General features: G+C 40.1%; 1 protein-coding gene across 23 annotated transcripts in view; it reads left to right on the forward strand.

Annotated features, from left to right (window-relative positions):
- The window catches only part of SCMH1 (Scm polycomb group protein homolog 1), a 232,472-nt gene that overhangs the window by 109,456 nt on the left and 103,936 nt on the right, over positions 1 to 19,080 (forward strand). The gene's annotated exons all lie outside the window — the stretch shown is intronic.

The following is a 19,080-nucleotide window of genomic DNA, read 5'->3' on the forward strand; positions in this document are numbered from 1 at the left end:
GATTTCACTATTAAATAAAATCTATAATTTTACTTACTTTTCTCTAATATATCATAGTCACCCTTTTTTTTCAACCTCAATATACCTGAGAGATTCAGCCCATTTTCATCAATTACTCAGTCCCTATTGCAGTGAATCCCAATGGGGTGTTAGCAAGAGGTGGGTTGTACTATAACTTACAGCTAACCTTTGTTACACTTATTGTTTATTTTGAAGGATTTCATTTTAAAATCTAATTTTGCTTTATAAATACATACAATATATACATTTTTAAAGTTTATAAAACAAAGCATACTCAGGAAAATCCTCTTAACCCAGTTCTTTCCTTTTATAACCATTTTAATTCTGTAGTTTATCCTTCCATTTTTAAAAGTATAAGGAAATATATGTGTGTGTCCATATATACATTTACCTATATGTGCTTACGTAAGTGATAGCATGCTATACATACTTTTCTCAACCTTGCTTTTTTTCATTTACTGGTATATTCTAAAGCTGACCTCACGGTAGTATGCATGAATTATTCATTCCTTTTTTTGTTTTAAAGATTTATTTATTTATTTATTTGAAAGGCAAAGTTATGGAGAAAGAAAGACAGAGAAAGAGATTGTCCATCTGCAGGTTCACTCCCCAAATGACAGCAACAACCAGGACTGGGCCAGGCTGAAGCCAGGAGATTCATCCAAGTCTTCCATGTGGTTGTAGGGGCCCAAATACTTGGACCATCTTCTGCTGCTTTCCCAGGTGGATTTTCAGAGATCTGTGTTGGAAGTGAAGCATTTGGGACTTGAACTGACACCCATATGGGATGCCAGCATTGCAGGCAGTGCCTTAATCTACTATACCACAAGACCAGATCCTCCTCATTTCATTTTATACCTGTGTAGAACAGTATTATTCTGATGCTTATTTTTAGAAACCTTTTATTTAATGAGTACAAGTTTCATAAGTACAACTTTAGGAATATAGTGATTCTTCCCAACATACCCACCCTCCCACCCCCTCTCCCGCACCACTTCATCCTCCCTCTCCCATTCCCAGTCCCATTCTCCATTAAGATTCATTTTCAATTAACTTTGTACACAGAAGACCAACTCTATACTAAGGAAAGATTTAAAGAATTTGCACCACACACACACACACACACAAATATATATATATATATATTTATATTTTATATATATATATATATAAAACTGTTTGAGAACAAGTTTTACAGTTAATTCTCATAGTACAACTCATTCAGAACAGAGGTCCTGCATGGGGAGTAAGTGCATAGTGACTCCTGATGTTAATTTAACAGTTAACACTCTTATGTATGACGTCGTTGACCACCTGAGGCTCTTGACATGAGCTGCCAAGGCTATGGAAGCCTTTTGAATACACAGTTTCCATCAATATTTAGACAAGGCCATAAGTAAAGTAGAAGTTCTCTCCTCCCTTCAGAGAAAAGTATATCCTTCTTTGATGGCCCCTTCTTTCCACTTGGGTCACGTTCACCAGGATCCTTCATGTAGGACATTTCTTTTCTTTTCTTTTTTTTTTTTTTTTTTTTGCCACAGTCTTGGCTTTCCATGCCTGAAATACTCTCATGGGCTTTCAGCCAGACCAGAATGTCCGAAGGCCTGATTCTGAGGTCAGAGTACTATTTAGAGCAATTGTCATTGTATGAGTCTGCTGTGTGAACTGCTTCCCATGTTGGAACATTCTCTCCTTTTTAATTCTATGTATTGATATTACCAGACTCTTGATCTTATTTATATGATCCCTTTAACATTTAATCCTATCTTTGTGATAAATTTAAAATTTAATATGATCACTTTAAAACTTAAGATGGCATTATTACCACCCAGCTAATGGGATTTGGAGTCCCATGGCAAGCTTTTAGCGTATCCTTAGAATTAAGTCCATAGGAATGTATGCAAAACTATATAGCTTTAAAAACTTCCTCTTCCCTCTTATTCCCACTCTTAATTTTTACTGGAATCTACTTTTAGTTGTACACATATGATTAATTCTATGTTAGATAAAGAGTTCAACCAATTGGTATTAAGAAGGGAAAAAAAGGACTGTTTGAGTAGTAGTTTTACCATTAATTCTCATAGTACAACACATTAAGGGCAGAGGTCCTAGATGGGGAGCAGGAGCACAGTGACTCCCGTTGTTGATTTAACAACTGATACTCTTATTTATGACATCAGTAATCACCCAAGGCTCTTGTCATGAGCTGCCAAGACTATGGAAGCCTCTTGAGTTCACCAACTCCGATCTTATTTAGACAAGGCCATAGTCAAAATGGAAGTTCTCGCCTCCCTTCATAGAAAGCTACTGCCTTCTTTGATGGCTCGTTCTTTCCCCTGGGATCTCACTCACAGAGATCTTTCATTTAGGTCATTTTTTTGTTGTTGCCACAATGTCTTGGCTTTCCATGCCTGAGAAACTCTCATGGGCTTTTTAGCCAGATCTGAATGCCTTAAGGGCTGATTCTGAGGCCAGAGTGCTGTTTAGGCCTTTTGCCATTCTACTACTCAAACAGTACTCTATACTTTGTGTGTCTTTGTGGGTGAAGTCTGTTGAAATCTTTACTTAGTATATACTAAGTTGATCTTCTGTATATAAAAATAATTGAAAATGAATCGTGATGAAGAATGGGATGGGAGAGGGAGTGAGAGATGGGATGGTTGCAGGTGGGAGGGAGGTTATGGGTGGGGAGCTGCTATAATTCAAAAGTTGTACTTTGGAAATTTATATTTATTAAATAAAAGTTGAAAAGAAAAAAAAATAAGGAAAAAAAGAAACAAAAAAACTGTTCCTCAATAGTCAAGACAAGGGCTGTTCAACTCATTGCTCCTCAAAGTGTAATTTTCACTTCTGCAGGTTTCCTTTTAGGTGCTCTGTTAGCTATCACAGGGAGAACATACGGTATTTGTCCCTTTGGCACTGCCTTATTTCACTGAGTATGATGTTTTCCAGATTCATCCATTTTGTTGCAAATGACCAGATTTAATTTTTTTAAAGATTTTATTTATTTTATTTGATAGGTAGAGTTACAGACAGTGAGAGGGAGAGACAGAAAGAAAGGTCTTCCTTTCGTTGGTTCACTCCCTAAATGGTTGCAACAGCAGGAGCTGTGCCAATCCAAAGCCAGGAGCCAGGCACTTCCTCCCAGTCTCCCACATGAGTACAGGGGCCCAAGCACTTATGCCATCTTCCACTGTTTTCCCTGGCAATAGCAGAGAGCTGGATTAGAAGTAGAGCAGCAGGGACTAGAACCAGCACCCATATGGGATGCTGGTGCCACAGGCAGAGGATTAACCCACTGTGCCACTGTGCCGGCCCCTTGGATTTCATTTTTTTTACCAGTGTGTAGTATTCCATAGAGTACATATTCCATAATTTCTTTATCCAGCCTTCAGTTGACAGGCATTTGGGTTGATTCCATGTCTTAGCTATTGCGAACTGAGCTACAGTAAACATGGGGATGCAGATAACTCTTTTATTTGCTGATTTCATTTTCCTTGTGTAAATTTGAAGAAGTGGGATGGCTGGGTTATATGGAAGAACTGTATTCAGATTTCTGAGGTATCTCCAAACTGTCTTCCGTAGTGGTTTTACCAGTTTACATTCCCACCAACAGTGGATTATGGTCGCTTTTTCCCCACATCCTCTCCAGCATTTGTTGTTTGTGGATTTCTGTATGCAAGTCATTGTAACAGGGGAAAGGTGAAATCTCATTGTGGTTTTTATTTGCATTTCCCTGACAGGTATTGATCCTGAGCATGTTTTCATGTGTCTGTTGGCTATTTGTATTTCCTCTTTTGAAAAAAGTCTGTTTAAGTACTTTGCCCATTTCTTAACTGGGTTGTTTTGTTGTTGTGGAGTTTCTTGATCTCTTTGTATATTCTAGTTATTAATCCTTTATCTGTTACTTAGTTTTGAAATAATTTCTCCCATTCTGTTGGTTGCCTCTTCACTTTCCTGATTGTTTATTTTGCATTACAGAAGCATCTCAATTTCATGTAATCCCATTTGTTAATTTTAGCTTTTATTGCCTGTACCTCTGGGGTCTTTTCCAGGAACTCTTTGCCTGTGTCAATGTGTTGCAGTTTCCCCAGTGTTCTCTAATAATTTGATGATATCAGGTTGTAGATCTAGGTCTTTAATCCATTATCAATGGATTTTTGTGTAAGGTGTAAGGTAGGGGTCCTGCTTCATACTTCTGCATGTGGATATCCAGTTTTTCCAGCACCATTTACTGAAGAGACTGTCCTTTCTCTAGGGATTGGTTTTAGCTACTTGGATGAATATAAGTTGGTTGTAGATGTTGGATTGATTTCTGGTGTTTCTATTCTGTTCCATTGGTCTGTCCATCTGTTATTGTACCAGTACCAGGCTGTTTTAATTATAACTACCTTGTAATATGTCTTGAAATCTGGTATTGTGATACCTCTTGCTTTGTTTTTGTTGTATAAGATTGCTTTAGCTATTCAGGGTCACCTGTGTTTCCAAATGAATTTCAACATTTTTTCTAGATCTGAGAAGAATGTCTTTGGCATTTTGATTAATATCAGCATTGAATCTGTAAATTGCACTCAGAAGAATGGACATTTTGATGATATTGATTCTTCCAGTCCATGAACATGGAAGTTTTTTTCCCTTTTTTGTATCTTCTTTATTTCTTTCTTTAATGGTTTGTTATTCTCATGTAGAGATATTTGACTTCCTTGGTTGAATTTATTTCAAGTTATATGATTTCTTTTGTATCTATTGTGAATGGGATTGATTTTAGAAGTTCTTTCTCAGCTGGGGCATTGTCTTGTATACAAAGGCTATTTTTTTGTGTGCATTGATTTTTACATTCTGCTGCTTTACCAAGCACTTTTATGAGTTCCAATAGTCTCTTGGTGGAATCTTTTGGATCCCCTATATATAGAATCATGTTATCTGCAAATAAGGTAGTTTGACTACCTCCTTCCTGATTTGAATCCCTTTGATTTCTTTTTCTTGCCTAATGGTTCTGGCTAAAACTTCCATGGGTATATTGAATAGCAGTAATGAGAGTGGGCATCCTTGTCTGGTTCTGGATGTCAGAGGGCATGCTCTCAAATTTTCCCCGTTCAATAGTATGCCTGCGATGGGTTTGTCATAAATTGCCTTCGTTGATTGTGTTGAGGAATGTTCCTTCTAAACCCACTTTGCTTAAAGTTTTTATCATGAAAGTTGTATTTTATCAAATGCTTTCTCTGCATCTATTGAGATAATCTCATGGTTTTTGTTCTTCAGTTTGTTAATGTGATATATCACATTGATTGATTTGAACCATCCCTGCATGCCAGAGATAAATCCCACTTGCTATGGGTGAATGATCTTTCTGATGTGTTGTTGGATTTGATTGGATAGAATTCTGTTGAGGATTTTTGCATCTATGTTCATTGGGGAAATTGGTCTGTAGTTCTCTTTCCCTGTTGTGCCTTACCCGGGTTGAGGATTTAAGGTGATTTTGGCTTCATAGAAAGAAGTTGGGAGGATTCCCTCCCTTTCAATTGTTTTGAATAACTTGAGAAGAATTGGAGTTAGTTCTTTAAAAAAAAAGATTTATTTTTTATTTATTTGAAAGACAGAGTTAACAGAGAGAGGTAGAGAGAGAGATAGAGGTCTTCCATCCACTGGTTCACTCCCCAGATGGCCACAACAGCTGGAGCTGTGCCGATCCGAAGGCAGGAGCCAGGAACTTCTTCTGGGTCTCCCACATGGGTGCAGGGGCCCAAGGACTTGGGCCATCTTCCACTGCCTTCCCAGGCCATTGCAAAGAGCTGGATTGGAAGAGGAGCAGCCGGGACCAGAACCAGTGCCCATATGGGATGCTGGCGCTTCAGGCCAGGGCTTCAACTGCTGCGCTACAGTGCTGGCTCCTGAGTTAGTTCTTCTTTAAATGTCTAGTAGAATTCATTAGTGAAGCCATCTGGTCCTGGGATTTTCTTTCTTGGGAGGGTCTTTATTAATGATTCAGTTTCCATCTTGGTAATGGATCTGTTTAGGTTTTCTGTGTCTTCATGGCTCAATTTAGGTAGGTTGTATTTGTCCAGGAATCTATCCATTTCCTCTAGGTTTCCCAGTTTGTTGGCATACGGCTCTTTGTAGTAGTTTCTGATGATTCTTTTATTTCTGTGGTGTCTATTGTTACATTTCCTTTTTCATCTCTAATTTTGCTGATTTGGGTCTTCTTTCTTCATTTTTTGGTTATGTGGGCCAATGATGTGTCACTGTTGTTTATTTTTTCAAAAATCCAGCTATTCGCTTTGCTGGTCTTTTGTATTTTTTTGTTTCGATTTTGTTGATTTTTTTTCTAATTTTAATTATTTCTTTTCTCCTACCAGTTTTGGGTTTGGTTTGCTATTGATTTTCTAGATCCTTGAGGTGCATTGATAGTTCATTTTTTGGATATCTTTCCAATCTCTTGATGTAGGCACCAATTGCTATAAACTTTCCTCTTAACACTGCTTTTGCTGTATTCCATAAGTTTTTATATGTTATATTGTCATCTTCATTTGTTTCCAGAAATTTTTGATTTCTTCTATGATGCACTGTTCATTTGGGAGTATTTTGTTCAGTCTCCATGTGTTTGCATATTTTCTGAGTTGCTAATTTCCAGTTTCATTGCATTGTGGTCTGAGAAGATGCATTTTTGATTTTGATTTTTTTTTAATTTGCTGAGACTTACTTCATGGCCTAGCATGTAGTCAATCCCTAGAGAAAGTTCCATACACTGGTGAGAAAAATATGTATTCTGTGGCTGAAGGGAAGGCTCTGTAGATATCTGCTAGGACTGTTTGGTGTATTGTGTCGATTAACTCTGTTGTTTCTTGTTGATTTTCTGTCCAGTTGACCTGTCCATTGCTCACAGTGGGGTGTTGAAGTCCCTCTTACTGTTGTATTGGAGTCTATTTCTCCCTTTAAATTCATTAACATTTATTTTAGATAGCCAGGTGCCCTGTAATTAGCTGCATATACATTTATAGTAGTCACATCTTCCTGTTGAATTGATCATTTAATCATTATATAGTGTCCTTCTTTGTCTCTTTTAATAGTTTTTGTGTTAAAGTCTATTTTGTCTGATATTAGGATGGCAACACCAGCTCTTTTTTTGTTTCTGTTAGCATGGATTATCTTTTTCTAACCTTTCACTTTCAGTCTGCGTGCATCTTTGTTGGTAAGATGTGTTTCTTGTAGGCAGCAGATAGATGGGTTTTCTTTTTTATTCTAATTCAGCCAGTCTGTTTCTTTTAACTGGAGAGCTGAGACCATTTACATTCAGGGTGACTATTGTTAATACTGACTTTGCGCTGCTGTGTTTCCGTAAATAGTCCTAATTTTGTATTTTGGGTTTCATTTTTTTCTTTTCCTGGTCATTATCTGCATTCATTATCTTTCGTAGTGATGTTCCTGTAGCACATCCTTGAGCATCTTTTGTAGGGCTGGGCAAGTAGTTACAAATTCTTTCAGTTTCTGTTTGTTGTGGCAGATCTTTATTTATCCTTCATTCATAAATGAGAGCATTACGGTGCAGTATTCTGAGTTGAGTTTTTTCTCTTTTTTTTTAACTTTTATTTAATGAATATAAATTTCCAAAGTACGATTTATGGATTACAATGGCTTCCCCCCCATACCATCCCTCCCACCCACAACCCTCCCCTTTCCCACTCCCTCTCCCCTTCCATTCACATCAAGATTCATTTTAGATTATCTTAATATACAGAAGATCAGTTTAGTATACATTAAGTAAGGATTTCAACAGTTTGCTCCCACACAGAAACATAAAGTGAAAAATAATAGATGATTTTTTTTAAATGATGATGAAATCAGATCAGACCTATTGTCATGTTTAATCCCAGTGAGAGTCAAGTTGGGAGTTGATAATTTCTTTTTTTTTTTTTAAGTGAAATGGACACTATGGGAAACAGTGACTTGATCAGCATAGCCCTGACTGTTAATGAACAACTTAATACATTATCCCTCTTAGTAGTTTTTTTGTCTGTTCTACTTAATATGACTGGTTTAAATCTGTAATTAATACACAGTTATTCTTAAGTGTTGAAAATTAACTGAAATGTGATCCCTGTTAAACATAAGAGTGGGAATAAGAGAGGGAAGAGATGTATAATTTGAGACATGCTCAAACTGACTTGCCCCAAATGGTAGAGTTAGAAACATACCAGGGGATTCCAATTCAATCCCATAAAGGTGGCATATACCAATGCCATCTCACTATTCCAAGTGATCAATTTCAGTTCACAATTGATCATAATGAAAGGACTAAGAGTCAAAGGGAGCACATAAACAAGTCTAGTACCTGCTAACACTAACCGATGGAATAAATAAAGGGGAGAGTGATCCAACATGGGAAGTGAGATACTCAGCAGACTCATAGAATGGCGGATGTCCTAAATAGCACTCTGGCCTCAGAATCAGCCCTAAAGGCACTCGGATCTGGCTGAAAAGCCCATGAGAGTATTTCAGGCATGGAAAGCCAAGACACTCTGGCAAAAGATCTCTGTGAGTGAGATCCCAGTGGAAAGAACAGGTCTTCAAAGAAGGAGGTACCTTTCTCTGAAGGGAGGAGAGAACCTCCACTTTGACTATGACCTTGTCTAAACAAGATAAGAATCGGAGAACTCAGAGGGCTTCCATAGCCTTGGCAACTCATTACTGGAGCATAGGGAGACTACTGATGCCATAGACAGGAGTGTCAATTGGTAAAGTCAACAACAGGAGTCACTGTGCACTTACTCCTCATGTAGGATCTCTGTCCTTAATGTGCTGTGCATTGAGATTTTTTTTTTTTTTTTTTTGACAGGCAGAGTGGACAGTGAGAGAGAGAGACAGAGAGAAAGGTCTTCCTTTGCCGTTGGTTCACCCTCCAATGGCCGCCGCGGTTGGCGCGCTGCGGCCGGCGCACCGCGCTGATCCGATGGCAGGAGCCAGGTGCTTTTCCTGGTCTCCCATAGGGTGCAGGGCCCAAGCACCTGGGCCATCCTCCACTGCACTCCCTGGCCACAGCAGAGGGCTGGCCTGGAAGAGGGGCAACCGGGACAGAATCCGGCGCCCCTACCGGGACTAGAACCCGGTGTGCCGGCGCCGCTAGGCGGAGGATTAGCCTAGTGAGCCGCGGCGCCGGCCTGCATTGAGATTTAATGCTATAACGAGTACTCAAACAATATATTTCACTTTGTGTTTCTATGGGGGTGCAAACTGTTGAAATCTTTACTTAATGTATACTAAACTGATCCTCTGTAAAAAAAAAAAAAAAAAAAAAAAAAAAAAAAAAGAAGTTTTTTCTCTTAAGTCTCAGAATATATCTCACCATTCTTTCCTTGCCTGTAGGGTTTCTGATGGGAAGTCCAGAGTGAGTCTAAATGGCTTTCCTCTGAATGTAATTTGGCATTTCTCTTGTGCACATTTTAAGATCTTTTCTTTATGTTTTACTGTTGAGAATTTTACTACAATATGTCGTGGTGAAGATCTTTTCTGGTGGTGTCTATTGGGAGTTCTGTGTACTTTAGATGTCTCTTTTTTTCTCCATATTGGGGAAGTTTTCTGTTATTATTTTATTAAGAAGTCTTTCTCTTTTTTTTGACAGGCAGAGTTAGACAGTGAGAGAGAGAGACACAGAGAAAGGTCTTCCTTCCGTTAGATCACACCACAAATGCCCGCTATGGCTGGCTCGCTGCGCTGATCCGAAGCCAGAAGCCAGGTGCTTCCTCCTGGTCTCCTGTGCGGGTGCAGGACCCAAGCACTTGGGTCATCCTCCAGTGCCTTCCTGGGCCACAGCAGAGAGCTGGACTGGAAGAGGAGCAACCGGGACAGAACCCGGTGCCCCAACCAGGACTAGAACCCAGGGTACCGGCGCTGCAGGCAGAGGATTAGCCAAGTGAGCCACAGAGCCAGCCTAAGAAGTCTTTCTAATCCTTTCTTTCCACACCTACCGGAACTCCTAGGATCCATGTGTTGGGTCATTTGATAATATCTTGTAGATCTCCAACCGTGTTTGTTTTCTAATTTTTCTTTTTTTTGTTTTTTGGTCTTACTGTAATATTTCCAGAAATTTGTCTTCTGGTTTTGCTATTCTTTTTTCTGTCTCACCTATTTCTGTTGTTAAGGCTTTCTACTGCATTTTTTTATTTGATCTATTGAATTCTTCATTTCTAGTATTTCCCCCTGAATTCTCTTTAATATCTCAACTTCTTGGAAGCACTTTTCATTTAGTTCATGAATTTGCATCTGGTTGTTTCTAAGTAATCTGACAATTTTCTGAATTCCATTTCTGGCATATCCCGCTCTCTTTATGTTCCCCTTCTCTTTCTTGAAGAGTTGTAGTGTTCCTTTGGGAGGCTCATAGTTTCTTCCTTATTCTTATTTAGGATTTTTTTCCTTTTTTTGGCATTTGTATATATTTTTTTTTATCTCTGGAGATTCTCTTGTGAGGTTTCTGTGTTACGAGCTGCTGTGTGTGTGTTGCAAGTGGAAGCACAGCACCACCTACTGGAGCCCTGCTCACTTCTCGGTCGTGGTGGAGGCAGGTACCAGCTCCCAGGCATGTAGCCCCAGCTACTGGGGCCTGGTTACCTTCCCAATGGTGGATGGAATGGCTCAGTATTCAAAACTTCTCCTTATTGTGTGGCTTGCATGGTGGGGAAGAAACTCTTCTGAAATGTGGTCCTCATTCCTGGGTGGAGGGTGTGGTGAGGTGGCCCCTGCAATTGATGGGTATGTGCACGGGAGGCAAAGGCTACAGTCCCTTGCTTAAGTTTGGAAATGTAAACAGACAAGATGGCTTCTCTCAGGCGACTGCAGGTCTGGGGAGGGGCAGACAGAGATGGGAAAGGGGGGTGCCTGACCTCTCAGGTTGCTCTTCTATACCTTCTCTTTTTTTCCCCTCTATGGAACTTCAAAAGCAGTTTACCAAGCTCCCTCTCCCACTGTTATTCACAGCTCTGTGGACCCACAATTTCCCATCTAACCTGGTCTGCTGGGGGCTGGCACCATCTACCCCAGTCCATACCTCTACCCCACCTCCACTGCTTCCCTTTCTTATTTGCTCTTTCAGAGTGGACCTACCCAGTCTCTGCTGGCCTCCTGGGCTTCCCATTGCAAATTCCCCGTGATTCTTTCTCCAGTGTGTATCTTCTCTCTTTTTTAACTATCTATTTTGCCCTGCGTGATTTGGATTTTCCTGTTGCTATATTGCCATCTTGGGACCTCTCTCATGCTTTACTAATCACTATCTTTTTTTAAGTTGTTACTCTGAGTTTGTTTCATCTTTTTAAAAAAATTATTTATTTGAAAGTTAGAGTTAACGGAGAGAGGGAGAGACAGAGATCTTCCATCCACTAGTTCACTCCCCAGATGGATGCAATGGCCGGGGCTGAGCCAAGCCAAAGCCAGGAGCCAGGAACTTCTTCCAGGTCTCCCATGTGGATGACAGGGGCCTAAATGCTTGGGCCATGTTCCACTTCTTTTTCCAGGCCATTAGCAGGGAGCTTGATGAGAAGTGGAACAGCCTGGGTATGAACCAGCACCCATCACAGGCGGTAGCTTTGCCCACTACACCACAGTGCCAGCCCCTCTGTCATCTTTTAATTAATTGACTTTTATTTATTTGAAAAGCAAAGAGACAGAATCAGAGATACTGCATCTACTTGTTCACTCCCCAAATGCCCACAGAAGCCAGGACTGGGCCATCCCCAAAGCCAGGAACCTGGAATTCAGTCTGGGTCTCCCACCTGGGTGGCAGGGACCCGAGTACTTGAGCCATCACCGACTGCCTTTCAGAATGTACATTTTCAGGAAGCTGAATCAGAACTGTATGTATGCTACTGGGGAGTCAGAAAGAAGAGTCTGAGTTGATAGGCATTCTGATAAGAGATGCAAGCATCCCAAGTATTATCTTTAACTGCTGTGCCAAACACCTTCCCCTGAATCACTCTTTAGAAGCATCCATAGAGGCTATTAAAAAATTTAAGTTCTCAGGAATAACAGGGACCATCTATATAAAAATCTTCACAATAATTTTCTGGAAACCTATAAATCATAAAAGAAAGGAAACTGGGGTTGGCGCTGTTGCATAGCAGGTAAAGCCGCCACCGGCAGTGCCAGCATCACATATGGGCACCAGTTCGAGTCCCAGTTGCTTCACTTCTGATCCAGCTCTCTGCTGTGGCCTGGGAAAGCAGTAGAAGATGGCCCAGGTCCTTGAGTTCCTGCACTTGCATGGAAAACCCAGAGGAAACTCCTGGCTCTTGACATTGGATTGGCCTAGTTTCAGCCATTTGGGGAGTGAACTAGCAGATGAAAAACACCCCCACATACCTCTGCCTCTGTCAACTCTGCCTTTCAAGGAAATATATAAAATAAATCTTTTTTAAGAAAAGGAAAACAAACCAAACCATTCATATATGAGATGTTAAGAACACCACAAATTTCAGTTACATGCTAATGGGTATATAAAGATATGATCTGAAACCAGCAGAGCCAGTACCAGACCTATAACAGAATAAAGAAATTATACTGATGGAACTGTATTTTAAAAGGATGGAGAGTAATGGGGACCTAACAAAACAAAAGTCTCCTTCAAAAAGAAAGAAATTCAAAATTGGAAAGACTGAGAATAGAGAAAAAAAACCTAGTAGATTAGAATGTATGCTACTGGGGAGTCAGAAGAGAGTCCAAGTTGATAGTGTGAGAGAGTAGAGGTGTGAATCTTGGGGAAGAAAACTACCTTTAAGGGAGAAGGAGGGTTACTATTAAAGGAAAAAACAAAACAAAACAAAACAAAACAAGGGAAGGAATGTAAGGTTATTAAAAAAAAAAAAAACCAGAATCATCACATTAAAGTCTAATCCACTGTTGGTGGGAATGTAAACTGGTACAGCCATGATGGAAGAGGAGAGTATGGATATAGAAAGCTGAATATAGACCTACCATATGACCCAGTCATCCCACTCCTGGGAATTTATCCAAAGGAAAGGAAATCAGCCTATGAAAGGGTGATCTGTACCCCCATGTTGATTTTATCTCAATTTATGTTAGCTAAGATATGGAATCAACCAAGATGTACATAAACTGAAGAATGGGTAAAGAAATTATGGTATATATACACTATGGAATACTAGACAGTGATAAAAAATTGAAATTTTGTCATTTACAACAAAATGGATGCAACTGGAAACCGTTACTTAGTGAAATGACAAAACAAAAAGACAAATATCATATGGTCTCTCTGATCTGTGGTAACTAATAGAGTACTCAAATGCGATATATATGTATATATTTTTTTTCCAGGCAGAGTTAGACAGTGAGAGAGAGACAGAGAGAAAGGTCTTCGTTCCGTTGGTTCACTCCCCTAATGGCCACTGCGGCCAGTACTAAGCCGATCCGAAGTCAGGAGCCGAGTACTTCCTCCCAGTCTCCCATGCGGGTGCAGGGGCCCAAGCATTTGAGCCATCTTCCACTGCCCCCCTGGGCCACAGCAGAGAGCTGGATCAGAAGTGGAGCAGCCAGGTCTCGAACTGGTGCCCATATGGAATGCCGGTGCTTCAGACCAGGGCATTAACCTGCTGCACCATAGCGCCAGCCCCTCAAAATGCAATCTATGGGGTGAAACTGACACTTTGAGCGGTGATTATTTTGAACACCCTTGCCTTGACTGTCAGGGAACAATGTTTTTCTTGTTTTTTTTTTTCTCTTTTTCTCTTTTCTTCATACTATTTGGTGAACTCTAAGGGTGGGGTTAATCTTACGAGTACAAAATTAATTGAAAATTGATCTCTGTAAAAAATAAGAATGGGAAATGTAGAGGGAGGAGGAAGAAAGATGGGAGTATGTGTAGGAGGGAGGGAAGGGGTAAGAATTACCATGTTCCCAAATTTATATATATTAAATGCGTGAAGCTGTATTCCTTAAACAAATTAAAAAAAATCATATCAGTATGCTCATTCCATCCAAACAGGTCCATCTATTAAACTATATTTCATTTGCCAATTTAAGCCCAAGCTCCCTGCCAAAATAGAACCTCTTATTTTTGCTGGTCCACAAAAATATATAAGACATTTCAAAATGGTCAGGAAATATTAGTGTCCATAAAAAGCTTATTTAGGAAAGAAAACAGATGATAATAAAATGATTTGAAGTACTGAAAACTCTACTGCCAAAAACAGTGACCGGTGACCAATCAAAAGAAAAGTGAGTTAACAATGCAAGTTGAGTTAAAAAAAATACTGGGAGATAGAAAGAAATACCTTGAATTATAGGTTGTAAGAGTTAGCCCAGGCAACAGGTAAGAAGATGTAGAAATCAAAATTGTCCACCCTCAAGTAAATACTTTGAACAAAGACAAAATCATCTTTTTGTTTGTTTGACAGGCAGAGTTAAGACAGTGAGAGAGAGAGAGAGAGAGAGAGAGAGAGAGAAAGGTCTTTCTTCCTTTGGTTAACCCCCCAAATGGTGGTTATGGCAGGCCTGCTGCGGCCGACATGCTGCACCAATCTGAAGCCAGGAGCCAGGTGCTTCTTCCTGGTCTCCCCTGCAAGTGCAGGTCCCAAGCACTTGGGCCATCCTCCACTGCCCTCCCAGGCCACAGTAGAGAGCTGGACTGGAAGAGAAGCAACTGGGACAGAATCTGGCACCCCAACAGGGACTAGAACCCAAGGTGCTGGTGCCGCAGGCGGAGGATTAGCCTAGTGAGCCGCGGCGCTAGCCGACAAAATCATCTTAATTGGAGTTTTAATTCCAAGATGACCAACAGGAAATAGAATCAATTGAAAATATAATAAAGACCTGCACCTATATATTGAAAGGAGCTATCTTATTCCTTGAAAACTTATTCAGAATGTTCAACTCTAAGATATTGTAGTAAAAATTATTACATTATATGAAAAATTCTTATTTTTGTCTTCTACAATGGGAAGAAAGTCTGGTTTGCATCAAATTTCTCAACAGCAGAGTACAACACACGATAAAATGGAGCAACACTTTCAAGAGATACAAGAAGAGGAAATGGGGGAAAGGATTTTATATCTAGTCACACTATTTTTCATGTATTGAAATTATATTGAAATGGTTTTCAGCATGTAAGAACTAAGGGAAAACTGTAACCCTAAGCCTTTCCTCAGGAATCGGAGGAATTGCTTCATCTAACCAAAGGATGATCAGTCTAAGAAAAAGCAAGGTAGGGACAAGGATATGTTCATGTCCAATGAAAAGAAAGAACACAGTAATTTCAACACAGAAAATATGATATAATTGTTAACTATAACAAAGGATTGGAGTGATGACAGATTGTCTAGTAAAAAGAAAAGAGAACTCTAGAGGAATAGCAGACATAAAAAGCCACTACCCTGGGACTAAGAAGATATAGAGTCCAAAGAAGAACCTCATTTCCCTCATCTTCAGGGCTGAGGTATAGACCTTGTTAGAGAGGATGCAGCCATGTCTCACTGGCTGATAAAGTCACTGTAGTGCCATGTTGGTGAAAGTTGGTTAAAAAAATTTTCCTCTCTTGGGGTGGGGAAAGCTGTTTGTTGAGAGGTATCTAGATGAACTCTGCTTGTAATTACTCAAGATAGTGATGTGGGGTGCTACTCCTCCAGGTCTCTGGATACTGCTGACTGCCATGCAATGCAGGAGACCATTAGAGAAGATGAGTGTAAACACCTGTATATCCACATGCAAAAGAATTAAGTTGACTGCTACCTGCACACCATATACAAAAAATAACTTAGAGTGATTCATAGAAGAAAACATGAGTCAGTTGTCATGAACTTAGATTAGGTAATGGTTTCTTAGATATGGCATCAAAAGCACAAACTACAAAAGGAAAAATAGATATAACTGACCTTGTTGAAAGCTTTTGTGTTTCTAAAGACATTGTCAAGAAAGTGAAGTTAGTCACACAGTGGGAGAAAATAGGCATATCCATAGATAGAAAGCAGATTATTTATATGAAAGTGTGCTAAAGTTGAGATGGGGAATGGCTGCTAATAGAGATGGGATTTCTTTTTATTTTTGTTTTTTAGGTTTTTAAAAATTTTTTACTTGAAAAACAGAAAGAGAGCTTTTATCTGCAAGGAGATCCATTCCCCAAATGCCTGCGACCCAAAGCTAGGAAACAGGAACTGAATCTGAATCTGCAATATGGGTGGCAGGGACTCGAGTGTTTGAGCCATCACCTGCTGCCTCCCTGAATGTGCATCAGTAGGAAGCTGGAATTAGAAGCAGAGCTGTGAATCAAACCCAGGCACTGCAATATGGGATTCAGCTGTCCTGAGGGGCTTCTTCTGCACCAAATGCCTGCCCTACATATGGGACTTCTTATTGGAGGAATGATGGAAATATTTTAGAATTAGATAGTGTGATGTTTGCATAAGTCTGTTATTATACTTCAAAGAGAAAATTTTATGGTATGTTATATATGTCTCAATAAAGGTATTTTAAAAAATACTTGCATACCCGATTCAGTAGTTTTGGGAATACCAGATGTCCACATTCAAAATTATTGTAAGGGTCGACGCCGTGGCAGTAGGTTAATCCTCTGCCTGCGGCGCCAGCATCCCATGTGGGCACCAGTTCTAGTCCCAGCTGCTCCTCTTCCGATCCAGCTTTCTGCTGTGGCCTGGGAAAACAGTAGAAGATGGTCCAAGTCCTTGGGCCCTGCACCCACACGGGAGACCAGGAAGAGGCACCTGGTTCCTGGCTTTGGATCGGCACAGCTCCAGCCGTTCCAGCTATTGGGAGTGAGCCAGCAGATGGAAGGCCTCTCTCTCTGTGTCTCTCCCTCTCTGTAACTCTACTTCTCAAATAAATAAATAAAATCTTTAAAAAATTATTGTATATACCATATGCGATTATTAACTCAAAATGTATCAAAGACCTAAATAAATTAACTAAAACCATAAAATTTTTAGAGTAAAATATACAACAAAAACTTCATAACATTTAATTTGCATATGGAAGATGTTTGCAAATCATACTGTTAAGTGGTTAGTATTCAAAATACATTTTTAGAAACATCTACAACTCAATAATAATGAAACAATTCAATTTAAAAAAATAAAGGACTTGGATAGACTCTTTTTTTAAAGACTTTATTATTTGAAAGAGTTACAGTGAGAGATGGAGAGATCTTTCATCCACTGGTTCACTCCCCAATGGCTGCAACAGCCAGCACTGAACAAGGCTAAAGCCAGGAGCCAGGAGCTTCCTCCAGGTCTCCTACATACGTGCAGGGGCCCAACCACTTGGGCCGTCTTTTGGCCCATAGCATATGAAAAGGTGTTCAGCATCACTGATCATTGGAAAATGCAAATCAAGACCACAAGAGCCGGTGCCGCGGCTCACTAGGCTAATCCTCCACCTTGTGGCGCCGGCACGCTGGGTTCTAGTCCCGGTCAGGGCGCCAGATTCTGTCCCGGTTGCCCCTCTTCCAGGCCAGCTCTCTGTTGTGGCCAGGGAGTGCAGTGGAGGATGGCCCAAGTGCTTGGGACCTGCACCCCATGGGAGACCAGGATAAGTACCTGGCTCCTGCCATCGGATCAGCGTGGTGCGCCGGCCGCAGCGCACTGGCCGCAGTGGCCATTGGAGGGTGAACCAACGGCAAAGGAAGACCTTTCTCTCTGTCTCTCCCTCTCTCTCACTGTCCACTCTGCCTGTCAAAAAAAAAAAAAAAAAAAGACCACAAGAAACCACTTCATACTCACTGGAGTCATTATTGTAATATTATACATATATGTATGCATGTATATGTATATAGGTGAGTATTTGATACAGCAGTTAAGACACAACTTGAAATACCTGTGTCACATATCAGAGTACTTGGTTTGGGTCCTAGCTCTGCTTCCAATTCCAGCTTCCTGCTAATGAGTACCCAGGAAGGCAGCCAATGGTGGGCTCAGATGGTTGGGTCCCTACCACTGACATGGGAGACCCAGATTGAGTTCCAGCTCCTATTTTCAGGCCAACCCAATCCTGGCTGTTGTAGGCATTTGGGGAGTGAACCAGTGGATGAAAGATCTATGTGTCTTTCTCTGCCTTTCAAATAAATCAAAAATTTGTTAATTGATTTTTTTTTAAAAGAAAGGTGTTGGTGAGGATATGGAGAAATTAAATCCTTACATATTACAGGTGGAAATGTGAAATGGTGCAAACTTCATGGGAAACAGCATGACCCTTAAAAAATTAAAGAGTGATATATTATCTAGCATTCCATTTTCTGGGTACATGCTCAGAAGAACTGAAAGCAAGTACTCAATCAGATATTTTTATACTCGTGTTTAATTTACAGTAGTCAAAGTTGGAAGCTGCTCAAGTGTCCACTGATAGAATAATGGATAAAATTTTAAATATCCAGTCTTGCTCTCTGCTGTGGTCTGAGAGTGCAGTGGAAGATGGCCCAGGTCCTTGGGCCCTGCACCCGCATAGGAGACCAGGAGGAAGCACCTGGTTCCTGGCTTCAGATCAGCGCAGCGCTGGCCGTAGCGGCCATTTGGGGGGGGTGAACCAATGGAAAAGGAAGACCTTTCTCTGTGTCTCTCTCTCTCTGTCTCTCTCTCACTCTCACTATCTAACTCTGCCTGTTCAAAATAAATAAATAAAATAAAAAATAAATATATATATATGCAGTGGAAAAATTCAGCCTTAAAAAGGAAATAAAGTCTGATACATGCTACAACATGGGTGAGTCTTGGCGCCACTCACAAAAGGACAGGTAACTATAAACTTAAATGAAAAAGCTAGAAAAGTCAAAAATCCTACAGACAGAAAGTATAATGGTAATTATCAGGAATTGGGAAGAGGAGGAACGAGGATGTCATTTTTTAATGGTTACAGAGTTTCATTTGGGGAAAATGAGAAAGTTCTGGAGATGCCTAGTGGTGTTGGTTACAGTACAATGTGAATATGCTTAGTACCATACATAAAAGGAGTTGTAATGGTAAATTTTATGTACTACAATAATACAGTGTGCAATACCAAGATGGAAAAATGCATCTCTGCAAAAGAATGAAGAACATTCTTAGGTTAAATATAACA

The sequence above is a fragment of the Oryctolagus cuniculus genome, chromosome 7 (assembly GCF_964237555.1).
Source record: "Oryctolagus cuniculus chromosome 7, mOryCun1.1, whole genome shotgun sequence".
Lineage (NCBI taxonomy): Eukaryota > Metazoa > Chordata > Mammalia > Lagomorpha > Leporidae > Oryctolagus > Oryctolagus cuniculus.